The sequence below is a fragment of the Lissotriton vulgaris genome, chromosome 4_1, assembly GCF_964263255.1.
Source record: "Lissotriton vulgaris chromosome 4_1, aLisVul1.2, whole genome shotgun sequence".
NCBI classification, from domain to species: Eukaryota; Metazoa; Chordata; class Amphibia; order Caudata; family Salamandridae; genus Lissotriton; species Lissotriton vulgaris.
Window position 1 is genome coordinate 1,632,298,609 of NC_141691.1, and position 15,155 is coordinate 1,632,313,763.

Below are 15,155 nucleotides of genomic sequence, written 5' to 3' on the forward strand. Positions count from 1 at the left end.
ATTTATAATTTCTCTGGATAGAGATGCTGATTGGTTCCTCCAGACTGAAAACGAAAAGAGGGCAGGGCGGGCATTAATAAAATCGCGAATACAATTTAGGTTGAGTTCTCTATGGCAGATGTATTGGGAAGTAGAAATTGGGACACCCAGCAGCTTTCTACAAAACCTGTTTTCTTCCTGGTGGATGCAGTGGCTGTTTGCAATCCCCCAGATCTCTGCCCCATACGTAGCTACTGGAACACATTGCAGTTTACATTTTTTTTAAAATGGCTAAAATAGCACCTGTTTTCTTTGCCAGGGAAGACTGAGGATAGAATTGATGGCCTTTGAGAACTTGCTCGTGGAGTGAGCCAAATGCTCAGTCCACCAGCCGTTCGCAGCAAAGACCATCCCAAAATAGGAAAAAGTGCCAGTGGACGTCAATTTGTCATTGCCTACAGATATAGAGTTGAGCTGGCGCTTTCCTGGCCCGCACAACATACTAAAAGATGTTTTTAAGTTAACACAGAAGTCCAGACTGTCCATATAATTGACAAAAGTCTTAACTAAGATGAGCAGGTAGTTTGGTGTGCAGCCTATGAGGACCGCACCATCTGCGTATAATAGTACCGGTAACAATTTACCATTAATTATGGGGACATCTGGAGTCAACGGTTTCAGGGAATTACTCAGCCCGTTAATATAGATAATAAAAAGCAGGGGTGCCAAAACACACCCCTGTCCGACTCCCCTGCCCACACCGATAGCTCCAGAAACCTCAACCCCTCTGCCAAACCTAACCTGGGCCTTAAGATCTTTGCGGAGTGTACTGGGGTGGGGTTCACAGGATCAGTAACGGAGTCAGAAGGCTGGAAAAGTGCTTTTAGAGAGGGTTTTATTTTAAGGTAAGCCTTTTTTCTACGGTTGGTCAGTCTTATACTGGCAATCTCGTCGGGCTCCGTTCTGACGCCTCTAGGAAATTCAGGAAGTTCCGGGGTGTTCCGGCGTTGTCCAGGTGGTGTTGCAGCCAGAATGATGTCGTCACTATCGGTCTCCAGGCGAAGTCCGGGTGAGCGCCACCCAAAAGGAAAGGAACAAAAACAACGGTATCAGGGAGACGTTCAACACGCTCCGTGTAGGGACCGGGAGTGAGGGAAACCCGGTGCTGAGTTTTAGGCAAACGAACGGCAGTACTGCTCGTGAGGGAAGGGTTCAGGGGGATCGACTAGGCGGTATATACACAGTGGTCTAACCACTCCAACCCGCCCACCCCGCAACCTTGCCCCGTACCTTGGAAAGCCACGCTCCTCCCGTGGGAGTGTGGCGGGGCGCTTCACGGAAACGTTGGCCTCCTGGCTTGCTGTCTTCCACTCGTCCGCTCGAGTTCTGCTCCGCGCTCGGTCTCCACTCCACACCGCTCTCGTCCTCCGGGGGAAAGTCTTCTGGCGACTTCAGGGATCCTCCTTCTTTTGACGTGTCGACCTTCAAGATGGGCGGAGTCTCGTCTTCCAGGTATTCGGGCTTAAAGGGACGCTGTCCAGTTTCTACCTCGTACTGCCAAGGGTCCACAGAGTCATGGTTGGTCCACTCCTGTCCAGGAAGAGGCGAATGTTGCTGGAGGGAAAAGGGCGAGAGAGGAACAGCTGACCACCAGTCACGAAAAACAGGCTCCTCACTCTGACTCAAACCAGGCTGACCCGCCACCCCGTCACATGGAGATGTGCCAAAAAGTGTACCAATGGCTCATCCAATCTGTAGGCCAAAAAAATAGACCAGAGCTTGGACTTATTAACTAAATCGAAAGCGGATGATAGGTTCATAAAGGCCAGATAAACTGGGGAAGATCGGGTGATAGTATATTTACCAATGACCAGATTAAGATTTAAACACTGTTCAATGGTCACAACCTTTACTATGAAAACTCAGTTGGCATGGCTTTAAGATATAGCTTTCTTCTGACCACTTTAATATCCTATTGTATATAACTCTGCCCAATATCTTCAATAGGTTCCGACCTGTCACCTTTTTTAAAAATTGGGACTATGATGCTCATGTCCCAGGTGCTCGGCAGTGGGGCAAAAGGTAAATTATTCAGTCAGTCAGTTATTAAAAACATTCAAAAGGAGTGTGGACCAGAACTCAGGTTTCCATTTAATTAGATCTATGGGCAGCCCATCAGGGCCAGGAGCCTTATTACCAAGGCTCTGTTCAATTGCCTTTTCCACCTCTGGCAAGATAATTTGCAGGCTAGATAACTGGCCAGGTTCATACTGATCTGATCCCTGTAAGTGAATGGCATACATTTTAGAAAAGTGACTCTCCCGTGACTGGCTTGAAATAGTACAGCTAACAGGTGTTAGTAGCTGACCCATAGTACGCAGATCCCTAACAGCAGACCAGAATATGTTGCCCTTTTTTATTCCGGCTACCCTGCGATTATTTAGGAGGGTACCCTTCCCCTCCCTTATCGCTGTGTTGTACCTCCTCCTAGCTGTTCTCACATCTGTGATGCACCTTGGATTAGAAGTTAAAACCTTGCGTAAGTTCCTATTGGCCTCTGAGCACTCAGTGGTTAAAACACCTCGGATCTTTTTGTACCTGGCAGATTGGTACTGACAGAAGGGTTTTAATTGCCGAACAATGTTTGGTGAAATCCTCAATCACCCTTGAATGTAGTTCATCAGTCGATAGGCACGAGGTGATAAGGTGCATGTTCCCCTCTGCTAATGTCTGAAACAGTTTGCCACTATCAACACCCCTCCATTTTATTTTGAGATTATCAGTTGAGGGTATTATATCCCTTGCCCCACATTCAGTAATATGCACGGGCGGGATGCTAATCTCAAGGCTATTTTAAGGGAATTATGATCTCCATAATCTGTAGCACTAACCTTAGCAGCCAGTAAGCGATCTGCGAGGCAAGGGGAGACACAGATGAAGTCAATAGTTGAGGAGCAATTCCTCCCTCTAAATGTGGGTGCTTGATGATTTATAACGGAGGCACCAAATGTGATACCATCAGTCGTCCATGACCCTAGTAAGGATGTGATGGCTCAGGAAAGTATCCAGCACCGCGCCCCTGCATAGGGCGGGGTCCGCTGGTGGAGTATCTACACCATACAATTTGGGTGGGAGTTTAGCATTAAAATCTCCTCAAAAGGATCCCAATAGCCCCATCTGAACCTTGCTGTCTGTCTCAGTTAGAGTTATGGGTAAAAAGCTCAATAAAATTTATATTAGGAATAGAATAAAAATCATTAATATAAAAATTAATCAAATAGAGAGGGACTCTCCTTTTGTATTTCAATATATGGATGTTACAGCTATTAGTCGGTATAACCTTGATACTCCCTCCAGAGGCTTTACTAATCCCAATGAACAAACCCCCAGATGCACGGCCAAACTTGGGCTTGGGTGCGATTAAGCTAAAGCAGTGAAAACCTTCAATATATAGTTCAGGTGTGGCCCATGTTTCCTGGAGCATTACTACATCTTGGTCAGATATCGTACGCAGCCAGTTCTCATCACCTAGCCTTGACTCTAGGCCTGCTACATTCCAACTCAAGACATTCAAGTCAGTGTCAGTTTTGCTCTTATTGGTGGTTTGCACGATGTTAGGCATATCACTGAGGACTGGTGATACTGGTCCTGTATAATTTCCTACCTGTTGTGGATGATTAGTTGGTACCGGTGTTTGGGTATTATTTGATTGCCCGGCATCCAGCTGCTCCAAATGGATAGCTGGTGTAGGGCCTGATGTATTCTCTGATATGTTCTCCACACATTCAGAAACACCAACCGACGGAGGTGGTTATCAATCTTGGGCCCCTAGGTTGGAAAGAGCCTGAAACATGTTACTTCCCAAAGGGAGAACATGAGCATTTGTGGCAGGAGTGTTTTGGAGTTTATGAAAATAACCAAGCAGTAATGCGCTAATGCTGGTATTTAGCATTGAAAATTGCTCTTGGGCGCTTAGTAATTGACGGACCATTTGAGGTTGAGAAAATTAATAACAATGCAATCACCACTGATATTTTTAGGCGAATGGCCAACCCACTCTACTCGTCTGACCATGAGGATTTCATTCATGTCTAAAGCATGGAATCTTTTATGTTTAACCAACCAGTCTACAGATTTATTGCGTAGGTCTAACCAGGACTCCCTCCGATCCCCGTTGAAATAAGGGACGCCTGCTAACACCAGCACATATGGGCAGGCATTTGGGCGTATACTCAAAACATCATGATTAGGTCTCATACAATTAATTATAAAGTGGTCAATAGCAGTTGCGCCCATGTTTGGGTTAATTACCTCAAGACCAGAAATATTACCAGGAGGCGCATGCCTAGAATAGCTATTACCTAAATTTGTGTTATTGGCATCTGGTACTTGGGGTATATTTTGTGTCATCCTTAGGTCAGAGTTGGATTGTAGGGCAGGAAGGTTAATATGATCCCCACATGCACTACATAAATTAATTGCTATGGGATCATTATATACATCAGATTTTGGTGGTAACATATCAGGCCTGTGGTTTCTAGGGGTTGGTGCGGGCTGGCTGTCCCTCCCCCCATTATCAGGGGTGCACTTCTCTTTGGTACCACTAAAATTGTCCATGATGGAATCCATCCTTTGAAATCGTACCCCAGAGTAGGTCAAAGTTCTTATCGCTCGCCTCTTTAAGTTGAGATAACGCAGAATCCAAAATTTTCTCTACAACATTTACGGCCATGGTTTCCACAAAAGTATCGCTAAAATTCACATGTTGGTTTGAAATAATATCAGTCTGCGTGCCACTAAAATCCAAGTTAACATTAAAATGGGGTAACTGCAGAGTCAACTGGGGGATTGATGGTAACAGGGCACTTAGCCGTTGTAATTTTCTGAATACCCCCAGGTCGCTCCCGTTTGTTAGTTGATACTTTCGCCTTGACATTCCCTCTAGATTTGGCCACCTGCGCTCTGGTGTTAATTCGAGGCACTGCTGTAACAGTCGTGACAGATATGTCCTGTGTAGGGGAGACAGGTTCTAAAGATTCTGGAGGGCTCACAATATACTTTTCATTGGGTGCAAGAGGTATACAGGCTGGGTTAGAATTGTGCAATAGCATACAAGATTGTAACAGTGCCGGGTCCAAGGACAGGTGGCGTTCGGTAATCTGGATTTCATGGGCCAACAGGGATACTGCCCTCAAAATAAAAGTGTCTAAAGTTCCGGCAACTACTTTCTTCTTATTCATAATGAGATGGGGACTATACTGACCAAATCCCCAGGAAAGAGATGGGTGGTAGGGCAGAGAGAGATCACTTGCAAATCACCAAATCATAATCTCTTTCACAGTACCTTAGTGTTCCTTAGGGCGAATGGCCAGTGTCGGTGGGGTGGCCCAGCCTGGCCTCCTCTGGTCTCTAATGGGCGCGGGATTTGCCCGCCAGGGCAGCGCCCGGGCACACCCGCGTGTGGCCCGTGCTGCGGGAGGGCTGGCCCGATTAAGAGGGCCTCTGGCACCCTCCAGAAGCGTCGCACGCCTGTGCCTCGAGGGCCCCCTGGGCAATTTAGGCAGGGCCAAGCGGTTACCCTCATGGCTGTTCCGGCGATGCGGCAGGGGTTCTTACTGGCCCATGAGAGCGGGATGGAGCAGGTAGGTAAACGATGGCCGTTCCCATCACGGCAGGTTCTGTCTCTGTAATAGCGCGTCCCGCACTGCGGGAGGGCCAGGCCGATTAGGAGGGTCTCTGGGGCCCTCCAGCAGCGTCACAAGCCTGCACCTCGCAGGGCCCCATGTGCAATGTAGGCTGGGCCAAGCCGTTCCCCTCATGGCTGTTCCGGCAATCCGGCAGGAGTTCTTACTGGCCCACAAGAACAGAATGGAGCAGGTAGGTAAACGATGGCCATTCCCCTCACGGCAGGTTCTGTCTCTGTAATAGCGTGTTTTGAGTCAGGCTGAATGTCAGTTTTCCGATAGGTGTGCCCATCTGCTGCACTGTTGGAAAACTTATTCCAATGGCCCATTGGAATGGCCATTGGAGTTAGGGCATCAGACCGCTTGTCCTCTTTAGAGTGGATGGTCAGATATCCTTTTTTCCCTGTCAATCACCACCAGGTAAACATTGGCGGTCACGAACAAAGAAAAAATAATGCCATTCATACAGTGGAAAAAGCTTCCAGGGTGTAGGGGCGATTAGAATTTCATTTTTCAAGAACAACCCCCAGCTTTGGGAGCAGTAGCGGCTGCTACCAGGCAGTAGTGTTAGGGCAGGGAGGGAGTCTTAAAAAAAAGCAAAAAAAAGAAACGGGGCAAAGGGACAAAAAAAAAACGTACCTTCTCGGCGGCTGCTTTACTCCATCCTCATCCTCTTCAGGTCGACGACCCAGGAAGCACCCAGGCTCCAAACCCCCATGAGCAATCACAACGCTGCAGTGCAGCGTTGTGATGGGTTTGAGTGCTGTGAATTAGCGCTCAGCTAGGGAATGGGAGGCTGGGCAAGTTCTCCATTGGGCTGTACAACACAGTCCGGTGGAGAACATGCCAAGTGTGCATGATGGTTTGGCCAGCCCGAAAAAGCCTGCCAAATCCTCATGCACACTTAAAAGACTGCCACTACTCCTTCCCCGGCTTTTCGGGAAGCACAGCCTCGCCTGCACCGGTTTTACATAGCCAATAATGGAAAATAAAATGATAACACCATTGTTATTATCATTTTATTTTTCTTGTGGGGTGACGCGCTCCTGTCTTAGCGTAGGAGCCGTCACTGTTTGGGAGCTTGTTTTTGAAAAACAAAAAAAGTTTAGTGGACAGACCCACTAAATGATGGAGTCCATGCACCAAACTTTCAGTGGCTTCAGGGGGCCCCTGTGAACTCAGAGAGATAACAGCTGGGCCAGTGGTGAACTCAAAATATGATGATCTTCTGTCCATTGGCGGACAGAATAATGCCCACCAAGGGCTAAATCAGCCCCTTAGTCTGTAGGCAGATTGTATGTCAGACTTGCCTGTTTCTACTTACCTTCATAATATTTTTGTAGTTGTTATTATGGCTATGATAATTATGTAAGACGATATTTAAAAGAATATATTCTTGTAGAATACCTTGTAGGCATTACACTGTCCCTTGTGATGATGCACAGCCCATTTGGCAGATCCAGACAAATGAAGGGAAATGAATACATTTAACAAGGATACTTGCGAGACAACACCTCGGGCTGAATCATTTGCTGCCCACATTCACAAGTAGAATGTTACAGGTGCAAATGTACTGCAAATGATCATAGACGCTAAGACGTGTGACATTTCATCAGTAGAGTATGTGCTGGAGTGAACCCCAAATCCATTATAAATAAGCACATGAAGAATGGACGCCTCAGCCCTCATTGGAGACAGAAACAGCAAGGTGTACAAACAGCAGACATTTTGGGAACTACAATAAACTCTCTTACAAGACTGGTTTAAAAAAGAAAAATTTAGGAGAGGACATATTTTGCAAAATACCTTCCATAACTGTAGATATTATTGTCTATTTGAAAGTCATATAATAATATTTATATTTATATATTTGGGTAAAAAAAAGATCTTTTGAACGCATTGGCAAATGCCCTAGTCCGCACATTCATATGATTCATCAATAACATGCCTAAATGTATATTTCCCAAATCATACAACAAATGCAGTTTTCAATCAACCTTCTTTCGCTTTTGAATAAAACATGTCAAAACGTGTAATGAATGCAGTTCATGCTGTAAATTTCAATATTAGATGAAGTGAGCTTGGATGAAGCAAAGCATGTCAGACTCATCACTGATGTATCTAATTGCCACGATAGTTGTTAATCACAGAGCTTGTCACTGTTCCCAGTCAATTGCTGTGACTTATTTGGGGCTTTGTATACTAACCGCAAACCTGCAATCATGCTGGTGATAATAACAATCAAGCCAGTAGCTCTATTGATTAGACTCAAATGGTCTCCTTTCACAACTGCTTTAACTGTGTTAATTGCTATTGGATGACAACATTCTTTCAGTCTTACGTTTCCAATCAGCTCTCTTAAAATGTAAATTGTTAAATAAGACAGTTACCCCTGGTTTGTGGTGTCGGTGAACTATTTTGCTCCCATTCACTAAATATAGTTATGCCCCATTATGGTAAGGAGCGGCATTTTACAGACAAGTGGATAGTTATAACTTATGCACAATGTAAATAACAGATCGCTTCGAAAGTGCAAACAAGTTTTGGTAACTGGATCAGGTGAAGGAATGTGATAGTGTGTACTGTAGGTTAAGCGTTCCCTGTAGTGTCTAGTCTAGTGACCAGACCCCTGTCAGACAAAACCAGGAGGTTGAAACCAGCTTTCTCATTTTGTAAAAACATATGCACCACTGTGTAGCTGCTGCTGCAATGGGGCTGTGCGTAAATGTTTACAAGAGCGTGGGCCCCTATGACCATCCTGCACACTCATGTAGGGACCTTTTCGGGGAATTACCCTGTGATTTTAAATTTCCTCTACACAGGCACCTAGGGCCCGATGTAGGTAATCTCGATTTACCTACTCTTAAATATCGAATCATACCGATTCGGTATTTAAGAGTAGGTAAATTGGAAGTAGGCAGATTTAGGTAATTTTTCTTTTTCAATTACCGAATCTGTAAGATTCGGTATTTACCGATTCGGTAATTACCAAATCGGTATTTGCCATTGATTCCTATGGGCCTTGAAGCCTATAGGAATCAATGGCAAATAACGATTCGGTAATTACCGAATCTGTAAATACCGAATCCTGCCAGGGGGAACGGGGTGTCACTTTTGTCGTGTTCATGCTGTTGGCTGGGCGGCACACCAAAACACTGGACACAGGTTAGTCGGGCATCTCCTTTATTTTCATATTGTACAGCGTCCAGTCAGCACGTCCTTACTCGTCCCTGTCCTAGTCATTGTCTGTCCCCTTTCCTGTGTCGTCACCGGATCTGGTGTCCGGTGGCCTGGTCACTCTGTCTGAGGACCCACAGGGTCCTAACGCCCTACTGTCCGTCGCCCACACTGTCGGAACACGACATCTCCCCCCTTGTTGCAAACAAATGTTCGTGACACATTTACCATAGTCCTCATTCACAGTCATATTGATGGAGGTGAACGAAACGAGAGAGAGAGAGAGAGAGAGAGAGAGAGAGAGAGAGAGAGAGAGAGAGAGAGAGAGAGAGAGAGAGAGAGAGAGAGTGAGAGAGAGAGAGAGAGAGTGAACTTGTCACTCTACATCTCTTCAATGAGTCTCTGTTATTTACTGAATGTCCTTCGTGATCTAGTGTCTCCATCGCTTCCTTGTCCTCTATCTTTCTCCTTCTATGTGGCTGCAGTTGCCGCTGCCATTTCTTCTTCATCCGCCTTTAGCTCCTTGAAACGCTATCTTTTCCTTGTTGTTTGTTGTCGGTCGGAAACAGCCATTATCATCGATCCTTTCACTTTCGTCACCGCCAGTGAATCTTTGGAGAACCTGTTGTCTGAATATCGATATTGTTTCTTTCTGTCTCACCACCTCTGGTCCTGGCCGTGCAGTGTCTCTTGCCTTGATCTTCCTTGGTGGCGCCTGTCCGCTCTGCTCATTGTTTGTCTTTGTCCTTTCCTGCTGTTTCTCCTGCGCCAAAGTCCTCTCACGTTGCTCCTTTTTACCCATTTTATTTCCTTTGTCTTTGTGTCTTTCCTTTTGTTTTCTTTTCTTCTATGTTCTCCTTTTCTCTTTTCTGTTTCTTTGGTGATCTTTGTCCCTCTTTTCTTTGTTAATTCTCTTTTCTGTCCTTTCCTCTATTTGGCCTTATCTCTGGCTTTTCCTTTATTTATTTATTTATTTATTTTTTGTCCCTTTTTTTCTTTTCTTATTCGGCCTCTTCTGGGCTTTCCTAGTCTTCTTCTTCTTTATTTCCTTGTTTTCTTATATTTGCATCCTTCCTGCAACTTATTCTTATTTTTATGTCCGTCCTTTTGTTTTCTTTTCTATTGTCTTTATTCTTCCTTCTTTTCTTCTTCTTTTCTGCTTTCCTTTTGTCCTTTCTCTTTATCCTCTTTTCTCTTTTATCTCTATTTTCCTCTTCTCTTTCTTCCTTTCTCTTTTCTCTTTTCTCTCTATTTTCTTCTTATCTCTATCTTCTCTCTTCTTTTCTTCTTCTTTTCTCTTTATTTTCTTCTTATCTCTTTATCTTCTTTCTGCCTCTTTATTTTCTTCTTTTCCCTTTATCTTCTTTCTTCTTTTCTCTATATTTTCTCTTTATCTTCTTTCTTCTTTTCTTCTTCTTTTCTCTATATTTTCTCTTTATCTTCTTTCTTCCTCTTTATTTTCTTCTTTACTCTTTATCTTCTTTCTTCTTTTCTACTTTTTCTTTATGTCCTTTCCTTTCTGTGTTATTTCTCTTTTCTGTCTTTTATTTAGCCTTCTCTGGTTTATTTATTTAGCCTTCTTTCTTTATCTGTTCGTTTCTCTTTTATTTCCTCTTTTTCTTCTTCTTCTTTTGTTCTCTTGCTTTATCTTCCTTTCTCTTTTGTCTCTTTTTGCCTTTTTTCCTTTGTGCTCTTTTGTCCCTTTTTCTTCCTTTGTTTTAATTTATTTGTCCTCTTCTGGGCTATCTTTGTCCTTTTCCTTTTGTTCTCTTCTTTTTCCTTGTGCAATTTATTTGTCTCTTTATTTTACTTCTTTGTTTTCTCCTCTTCTTTATATCTCTTTTCTTTTCTTATATATGCCTCTTTCTGGCACTTATTTCTTCTTTCTTTTCACTTTCTTTGTATTCTTGCCTTTTGTATTCTCTTTTGGTGCCCTTTGTTTTTGTCTGTTCTTTGTTTCATCCACTTTTTCCTTTATTTCCTTTATTTCTTCGATCTTTGCGCTGTGCCTGACTCTATAAAATGGCCGCCGACGTTTCCTTTAACTTCATTGGCTCCTGCGCCTGTTCTTAAGATGGCCGCCGGCGTTCTCGCGAGACTTCGCGTCTAATCAATGCGATGCCTGACTCCAAGATGGCCGCCGTCTTTTTCTTCACGGTGATTGGTTCGCGCGCCTGACTTCAAAATGGCCGCCGAGACTCTCGCGAGAGCTCGCGCCAATTTCCTTTCACTTCGCGCTTTCTACACGGCGCTTACCGGAGCCAGCAGTCTTCTTCTCCTCATCAGTCGGGGTGAGCTCCCGCTTTGCTGCATTTCTTCAGGGCACTTTTTCTTCTTTTCTGCACGACGCGATCCAGGGTGGGCTCCTGAATTAAGATCGCCCATTTTCTTCATCCGATGGGCACACGTCCGGTTCACTCCCCTCGTCGCCAGTTGTCGTGTTCATGCTGTTGGCTGGGCGGCACACCAAAACACTGGACACAGGTTAGTCGGGCATCTCCTTTATTTTCATATTGTACAGCGTCCAGTCAGCACGTCCTTACTCGTCCCTGTCCTAGTCATTGTCTGTCCCCTTTCCTGTGTCGTCACCGGATCTGGTGTCCGGTGGCCTGGTCACTCTGTCTGAGGACCCACAGGGTCCTAACGCCCTACTGTCCGTCGCCCACACTGTCGGAACACGACAACTTTGACACCCTGTTGCACCCCAATGTCAGGCTTGTGTGCCATGTGGCACACAGACATGCCCTAAGGGCATGTCTGTGTGTCACATGGCACAGGTGTACATGCACCCTGAATTCGTTATTTACCATGCAATAGTATTACATGGTAAATAAAGAATTCTTAGGGGCCTGTGGCACTGTTTAAAGCGCCACCTACATCTGCATTTACAGATTTGGTATTTTTACCGAGTCTGTATTTACCAATTCGGTAATTTTACTGATTCGGTAAATACAGATTCAGTAAAAATACCAAATCTGTAAATACATGCTCCCTACATTGGAAAAGGCATTTACCGGTCGGTAACGGCCGAATTCGGCCGTTACCGACCGGTAAATGCCTACCTACATCGGGCCCCAAATCTTCACATTTAAGTTTAAAGATCACTTAAAGATCGCTTTAGTAGCCAGACCTAATTGGATATAGTAGGTATTATTGACTGAAGTTTGTATGTATTTTGTTTGAATTCCCCCTATTTTTTGAATTAGTCTTAGCTCCATCTTTTACAAGACAATGGCATTATCTCGATTTGAATAATTGGATATGAAGCCTGTATTGTCTGTACAGTGCAGTGTCAGCCTTTTAGTTTCTAGGCTGGGCAATAACAACAATTATAAACATATATATCTAAGGGAAAGATCTGTGAAATAGAGGACATGCCTCCATTGGACTCATGGACTACCCTGCTATTCAGAAACTGGATCTGACAGAAAGACATACTTAGCTGCGTGCATCTGATTAGCTGCCAGAGGAAGAGAAAGGGAAATGTTCTTCTTTCCTGCAATCCTTTTCTCAGTTGTATTTTTAGTGTTAGACCTGGCATCCTTGGCGTGGTTTTCCCTGACTTTTTGCCTCTACCTCCTGTGTTTTTGATGCTGTGCTGGATTTCGTTTTTGCTGGCTTTGATACTTTGGGCACTCTGCCACTGTGGATCAGTGTCAAAGTGCAAGTGCTCCCTGTGTAAATTGGTATTGTGATTGGTTCTCCCTGATTGGCATATTTGATTTACCAATAGGTCCCTGGTAAAGTGCACTGAGTGTGCCAGGGCTGGTAAATCAAATGCTACTGGTGGTCCTGCAGCACTTATTGTGTGACCCACATGAGTAGCCCTGAAAAGATGTCTCAGTCCTACCACCGCGGTACCTGTGCGCAGTCTGGTAACTGCCATATCGACTTGGCATGTGCAACCACTTGCCAGGCCCTACCCGTCCCTTTTCTTACACATAGGAAACCCCTACGGTAGGCCCAAGGAACCCCCTGGGCAGGGTGCAGTGTATGTGAAAGGTAGGACATGTAGTGGTGTGTGTAACATGTCCTGATAGTGAAATAATGACAATTTCGTTTTTCACTATTGAAAGGCTCTCTTGCCCCATAGGACAGAATGGGGAATGCTTTGTGACATTTTACAAGCCTATCGTTCCCATAGGGATAAGATATAAAAATGAAGTTTGGTATCCCTGCATTCAGGATTTAATAACACATCTTTTAGTAAAGATGGTGGTTTTTAAATTGTGTATTTGAAAGTAGCACTTTTAGAAAGTGGCTATTTTCTTGTTCAACCATCCTGTGTGGCCCCAGCCAGTTTGTGGATTGACTGTCTGGTTTCAGTGTGACAGAGACAGAGGATGTGCATCACATCTGCGAAGTACCTTTTTCTTATCCCAGACGCACTGTGTGTGTGAGCCCTAGCACAACGCTTAGTGGACTGTGACCTCTGTGGAGCCCGCAAGCTTTAAGCAGGAGGTGGACTCTGGGGGTCTGCCTGGAGGTCATTGCCTCCGGCCTCGCTTCCTCCATGTGTTCCTGAGAGCCGTGATACGCTCCCTCCGAAGAAGAGGCCGTCCAAAGAATTTATCCCGATCACCACCTCTGGCCTAGTCTGGGGTCAAATTTCATCAGTGTGGAAAAGGGGTAGCGCAGCAGCACAGATAGCTCCGAGGCGTTGCCTAGTGACTAGGATCTCCCCAGCGCTGGGGAAGCCGTTTCGACATAGCCCGCCCAGCTGGATGTCAGCTTCAGCCACCGGGTAGCGAGGTCGCACTCCATTCAAGAAGGAGCTGCCAGCTTCCCCGCGCTGCACCCTCAAGGATTTCACCGACTTCGGCCAGAGGATCAGAGGAGCCTCGAGCCTGTGTCTCCTGTTTCTCCTGGGTGGCCCACAGCTTCCATATACTGCCCCGGTGCTGTCTGAGGCATGGGCCGGTGTGTGAGGGAGCAGCACTGAAGCCCGGAGGTGCACAGGGAAAAAGGACGACTGCCAGGTAATCCTGAGTTCTGCGGCTTGAGTCGCAATGCCCTGGGAGAATAAGGGCTTTTACCGAAAGTAATCCATTGCAACTGGGGCACCTTTATGTTGATATAAAAGGCACAGGCTTTTACTAAAGGAATCATCAAAACTGGGGCTCCTTTTGATTTGATCTAAAATACACGTTCTTTTTCTAAAGGAATCAATGGCAACTGGGGCACCCTTATTTTCGATACAAGGCTGTTACTAAGGTGATTAATGGAGCCTGCTGCATTTTTGAAACACGTTGTGTAAAATCTGTGACTAATAGATACTACTGCATCTTTTGAATAATACAAAGTCTATATTTTATTCCATACATTAGTGTAGAATTTCCTTTGTGGTGTGCCTAGTGTGATATTGGAATGTGCATCAGTGTGTGGTGCGCAAATGCTTTACATATTTCCTCTGGGATGAGCCTGACTGCTCTGCCAAACTACCAAGGCGGTGAGCAGGGTTATCTTCAGCGTGTAACTCCCTTGCCCTGACTAGAGTGGTAGTTTCTGCCTGGCTTAGGCACATGCCCTAACCACCCAGAAAACGTATTTCTAACATTAAGGAAATTATAATAGGCAGCAAGAGAGAGAAAGTCCACAGTGTTGATGGAAGCTGTGGATGCAAGTAATGTTGGGTTACCTCATCTAGTTTGGTTTGAGCCCAAGGCAAACAGAAAAAAATGTGTGAGATACGGTGTGTAATAAACACATCAAACAACAAAGCAGGTAACTAAACAAAGTACTCCAAAGACCACATAATTTTAGCAAATCTTTTTTGGGGGGGGGGGGGTTACTCAAGAAAATAATGCACACAATAATCTCACCTTTCTGGCCCATACCTGTACTTCCCTTAAGAAAACTATGGTACCAACAAAAATATCAATTGCATAGACTTTCTTGTTTTAAACTACAGTCTCTAGAGTCAAACAGCCTAAATTATCGGTTTTATTAGTGGCTAGCTCAAGTCAGAAAATCCATCACCCCAATAAAGTCTAAAGGTCATCAGAGTCCTGGGCAATGCAGTTGCAGGGATCTTCCGACAAAGAGATGAATCTGAGGTGCCCATATCTGCCTGAATCATTGATCAGTTATTAATCATGGCTAGTTACACTTATTCTTTATTTTTTTCCAATGATAAACTATTTCTAATCCGGCACATACAAAACTTTGTCTTGCCTGTTCATACCCTCCAACATTGGATCCTCCAATTCTACATAAAGGTGAACATAATTTAAAACACTGAATAATCCATAACTTCCTGAATGTGCTAGGGAGCACTTCTAGACGTGCTTCATTCCATGGCAGACCACCATCTAT